This window comes from Cinclus cinclus, chromosome 15 (genome assembly GCF_963662255.1).
Source record: "Cinclus cinclus chromosome 15, bCinCin1.1, whole genome shotgun sequence".
Classification (NCBI taxonomy): domain Eukaryota; kingdom Metazoa; phylum Chordata; class Aves; order Passeriformes; family Cinclidae; genus Cinclus; species Cinclus cinclus.
This window is the reverse complement of record NC_085060.1, coordinates 20,140,716-20,146,853: the sequence shown is the minus strand read 5'-3', so window position 1 is coordinate 20,146,853 and position 6,138 is coordinate 20,140,716.

Below are 6,138 nucleotides of genomic sequence, written 5' to 3'. Positions count from 1 at the left end.
ATCCATCCCTGGCCCTTTTTATACCCCCTGGTGCCACAAGGGATCATTAGATTGTTAGTCTGCATTGGGTCACAATGGTTCCTTGCTTCTCTTAACCTCTGTGGTGTCACAATGCATTCCAAGCCCTTTTAGGCCACTTGGTCTTACAATGAACCATTTGATTCTTGGCCTTCATGGTCTCATAATGGTTTCTGGTTTGTATTGGGCCCCATGCTGTCAGAGTTCATCCGTGGTCCTTTTGCGCCCCCTGGTGTCAAAAGGGATTCTTAGATTGTTAGCCTGCATTGGGTCACAATGGTTCCTTGCTTCTCTTAACCCCTGTGGTGTCACAATGCATCCCATGCCCTTTTAGGCCACTTGATGTCACAATGATTCATTTCATTCTTGGCCTCCATGGTGGTGTAATTGTACCAGGTTTTAATTGGGCCCCATGCTTTCACAATACATCCCTGCCACTTTTAGGCACATTGGTGTCAAAAGGGATCATTAGATTGTTAGCCTCCATTGGGTCACAATGGATCCTTGCTTCTCTTAACCCCTGTGCTGTCACAATGCATCCCATGCCCTTTTAGGCCACATGATGTCACAATGAATTATTTGATTCTTGGCCTCCATGGTGGCATAATAGATCCTTGCTTCTATTGGTCCCCGTGCTGTAACAATTCATCCCTGGCCCTTTTAGGCCCATTGGTGTCAAATGGGATCCTGGGATTATTAGCCTCCATTGGGTCACAATGGATCCTTGCTTCTCTTAACCCCTGTGGTTTCACAATGCATCCCATGCCCTTTTAGGCCACTTGATGTCACAATGAATCATTTGATTCTTGGCCTCCACGGTGGCATAATAGATCCTTGCTTCTATTGGTCCCCGTGCTGTAACAATCCATCCCTGGCCCTTTTTATACCCCCTGGTGCCACAAGGGATCATTAGATTGTTAGCCTGCATTGGGTCACAATTGTTCCTTGCTTCTCTTAACCTCTGTGGTGTCACAATGCATTCCAAGCCCTTTTAGGCCACTTGGTCTTACAATGGACCATTTGATTCTTGGCCTTCATGGTGTCATAATGGTTCCTTGCTTCTATAGGTCCCAATGCTGTCAGAGTTCATCTGTGGTCCTTTTGCGCCCCCTGGTGTCAAAAGGGATTCTTAGATTGTTAGCCTGCATTGGGTCACAATGGTTCCTTGCTTCTCTTAACCCCTGTGGTGTTTCAATGCATCCCATGCCCTTTTAGGCCACTTGATGTCACAATGAATCATTTGATTCTTGGCCTCCATGGTGGCAGAATTGTACCAGGTTTTAATTGGGCCCCATGCTTTCACAATACATCCCTGCCCCTTTTAGGCCCATTGGTGTCAAAAGGGATCATTAGATTGTTAGCCTGCATTGGGTCACAATGGTTCCTTGCTTCTCTTAACCTCTGTGGTGTCACAATGCATCCCATGCCCTTTTAGGCCACTTGATGTCACAATGAATCATTTGATTCTTGGCCTCCATGGTGTCATAATGGTTCCTTGTTTCTATTGGGCCCCATGCTGTCACAATTCATCCCTGGCCCTTTTACGCCCCCTGGTGTCAAATGGGATCCTGGGATTATTAGCCTCCATTGGGTCACAATGGATCCTTGCTTCTTTTAACCCCTGTGCTGTCACAATGCATCCCATGCCCTTTTAGGCCACTTGATGTCACAATGAATCATTTGATTCTTGGCCTCCACGGTGGCATAATAGATCCTTGCTTCTATTGGTCCCCGTGCTGTAACAATCCATCCCTGGCCCTTTTTATACACCCTGGTGCCACAAGGGATCATTAGATTGTTAGTCTGCATTGGGTCACAATGGTTCCTTGCTTCTCTTAACCTCTGTGGTGTCACAATGCATTCCAAGCCCTTTTAGGCCACTTGGTCTTACAATGAACCATTTGATTCTAGGCCTTCATGGTGTCATAATGATTCCTTGCTTCTATAGGTCCCAATGCTTTCAGAGTTCATCCGTGGTCCTTTTGCGCCCCCTGGTGTCAAAAGGGATTCTTAGATTGTTAGCCTGCATTGGGTCACAATGGTTCCTTGCTTCTCTTAACCCCTGTGGTGTCACAATGCATCCCATGCCCTTTTAGGCCTCTTGATGTCACAATGAATCATTTGATTCTTGGCCTCCATGGTGGCATAATTGTAGCAGGTTTTAATTGGGCCCCATGCTTTCACAATTCATCCCTGCCCCTTTTAGGCCCATTGGTGTCACAAGGGATCATTAGATTGTTAGCCTCCATTGGGTCACAATGGTTCCTTGCTTCTCTTAAACTCTGTGGTGTCACAATGCATCCCATGCCCTTTTAGGCCACTTGATGTCACAATGAATCATTTGATTCTTGGTGTCCACGGTGGCAGAATTGTACCAGGTTTTACTTGGGCCCCATGCTTTCACAATTCATCCCTGGCCCTTTTAGGCCCATTGGTGTCACAAGGGATCATTAGATTGTTAGCCTGCATTGGGTCGCAATGGTTCCTTGCTTCTCTTAACCCTTGTGCTGTCACAATGCATCCCATGCCCTTTTAGGCCACTTGATGTCACAATGAATTATTTGATTCTTGGCCTCCACGGTGGCATAATAGATCCTTGCTTCTATTGGTCCCTGTGCTGTAACAATTCATCCCTACCAATTTTAGGCCCATTGGTGCCACAAGGGATCATTAGATTGTTAGCCTGCATTGGGTCACAATGGTTCCTTGCTTCTCTTAACCTCTGTGGTGTCACAATGCATCCCATGCCCTTTTAGGCCACTTGATGTCACAATGAATCATTTGATTCTTGGCCTCCATGGTGTCATAATGGTTCCTTGTTTCTATTGGGCCCCATGCTGTCACAATTCATCCCTGGCCCTTTTACGCCCCCTGGTGTCAAATGGGATCCTGGGATTATTAGCCTCCATTGGGTCACAATGGATCCTTGCTTCTCTTAACCCCTGTGCTGTCACAATGCATCCCATGCCCTTTTAGGCCACTTGATGTCACAATGAATCATTTGATTCTTGGCCTCCACGGTGGCATAATAGATCCTTGCTTCTATTGGTACCCGTGCTGTAACAATCCATCCCTGGCCCTTTTTATAACCCCTGGTGCCACAAGGGATCATTAGATTGTTAGCCTGCATTGGGGCACAATGGTTCCTTGCTTCTCTTAACCTCTGTGGTGTCACAATGCATTCCAAGCCCTTTTAGGCCACTTGGTCTTACAATGGACCATTTGATTCTTGGCCTTCATGGTGTCATAATGGTTCCTTGCTTCTATAGGTCCCCATGCTGTCAGAGTTCATCTGTGGTCCTTTTGCGCCCCCTGGTGTCAAAAGGGATTCTTAGATTGTTAGCCTGCATTGGGTCACAATGGTTCCTTGCTTCTCTTAACCCCTGTGGTGTTTCAATGCATCCCATGCCCTTTTAGGCCACTTGATGTCACAATGAATCATTTGATTCTTGGCCTCCATGGTGGCAGAATTGTACCAGGTTTTAATTGGGCCCCATGCTTTCACAATACATCCCTGCCCCTTTTAGGCCCATTGGTGTCAAAAGGGATCATTAGATTGTTAGCCTGCATTGGGTCACAATGGTTCCTTGCCTCTCTTAACCTCTGTGGTGTCACAATGCATTCCAAGCCCTTTTAGGCCACTTGATGTCACAATGAATCATTTGATTCTTGGCCTCCATGGTGGCGAAATTGTACCAGGTTTTAATTGGGCCCCATGCTTTCACAATACATCCCTACTCCTTTTAGGCCCATTGGTGTCAAAAGGTATCATTAGATTGTTAGCCTGCATTGGGTCACAATGGATCCTTGCTTCTCTTAACCCCTGTGGTGTCACAATGAATCCCATGCCCTTTTAGGCCACTTCATGTCACAATGAATCATTTGATTCTTGGCCTCCACGGTGGCAGAATTGTACCAGGTTTTACTTGGGCCCCATGCTTTCACAATTCATCCCTGCCCCTTTTAGGCCCATTGGTGTCACAAGGGATCATTAGATTGTTAGCCTGCATTGGGTCGCAATGGTTCCTTGCTTCTCTTAACCCCTGTGCTGTCACAAGGCATCCCATACCCTTTTAGGCCACTTGATGTCACAATGAATTATTTGATTCTTGGCCTCCACGGTGGCATAATAGATCCTTGCTTCTATTGGTCCCTGTGCTGTAACAATTCATCCCTGCCAATTTTAGGCCCATTGGTGCCACAAGGGATCATTAGATTGTTAGCCTGCATTGGGTCACAATGGTTCCTTGCTTCTCTTAACCTCTGTGGTGTCACAATGCATCCCATGCCCTTTTAGGCCACTTGATGTCACAATGAATCATTTGATTCTTGGCCTCCGTGGTGTCATAATGGTTCCTTGTTTCTATTGGGCCCCATGCTGTCACAATTCATCCCTGGCCCTTTTACGCCCCCTGGTGTCAAATGGGATCCTGGGATTATTAGCCTCCATTGGGTCACAATGGATCCTTGCTTCTCTTAACCCCTGTGCTGTCACAATGCATCCCATGCCCTTTTAGGCCACTTGATGTCACAATGAATCATTTGATTCTTGGCCTCCACGGTGGCATAATAGATCATTGCTTCTATTGGTCCCCGTGCTGTAACAATCCATCCCTGGCCCTTTTTATACCCCCTGGTGCCACAAGGGATCATTAGATTGTTAGCCTGCATTGGGGCACAATGGTTCCTTGCTTCTCTTAACCTCTGTGGTGTCACAATGCATTCCAAGCCCTTTTAGGCCACCTGGTCTTACAATGGACCATTTGATTCTTGGCCTTCATGGTGTCATAATGGTTCCTTGCTTCTATAGGTCCCCATGCTGTCAGAGTTCATCTGTGGTCCTTTTGCGCCCCCTGGTGTCAAAAGGGATTCTTAGATTGTTAGCCTGCATTGGGTCACAATGGTTCCTTGCTTCTCTTAACCCCTGTGGTGTTTCAATGCATCCCATGCCCTTTTAGGCCACTTGATGTCACAATGAATCATTTGATTCTTGGCCTCCATGGTGGCAGAATTGTACCAGGTTTTAATTGGGCCCCATGCTTTCACAATACATCCCTGCCCCTTTTAGGCCCATTGGTGTCAAAAGGGATCATTAGATTGTTAGCCTGCATTGGGTCACAATGGTTCCTTGCCTCTCTTAACCTCTGTGGTGTCACAATGCATTCCAAGCCCTTTTAGGCCACTTGATGTCACAATGAATCATTTGATTCTTGGCCTCCATGGTGGCGAAATTGTACCAGGTTTTAATTGGGCCCCATGCTTTCACAATACATCCCTACTCCTTTTAGGCCCATTGGTGTCAAAAGGTATCATTAGATTGTTAGCCTGCATTGGGTCACAATGGATCCTTGCTTCTCTTAACCCCTGTGGTGTCACAATGCATCCCATGCCATTTTAGGCCACTTCATGTCACAATGAATCATTTGATTCTTGGCCTCCATGGTGGCAGAATTGTACCAGGTTTTACTTGGGCCCCATGCTTTCACAATTCATCCCTGCCCCTTTTAGGCCCATTGGTGTCACAAGGGATCATTAGATTGTTAGCCTGCACTGGGTCGCAATGGTTCCTTGCTTCTCTTAACCCCTGTGGTGTCACAATGCATCCCATGCCCTTTTAGGCCACTTGATGTCACAATGAATTATTTGATTCTTGGCCTCCACGGTGGCATAATAGATCCTTGCTTCTATTGGTCCCTGTGCTGTAACAATTCATCCCTGCCAATTTTAGGCCCATTGGTGCCACAAGGGATCATTAGATTGTTAGCCTGCATTGGGTCACAATGGTTCCTTGCTTCTCTTAACCTCTGTGGTGTCACAATGCATCCCATGCCCTTTTAGGCCACTTGATGTCACAATGAATCATTTGATTCTTGGCCTCCATGGTGGCGAAATTGTACCAGGTTTTAATTGGGCCCCATGCTTTCACAATACATCCCTGCCCCTTTTAGGCCCATTGGTGTCACAAGGGATCATTAGATTGTTAGCCTGCACTGGGTCGCAATGGTTCCTTGCTTCTCTTAACCCCTGTGGTGTCACAATGCATCCCATGCCCTTTTAGGCCACTTGATGTCACAATGAATTATTTGATTCTTGGCCTCCACGGTGGCATAATAGATCCTT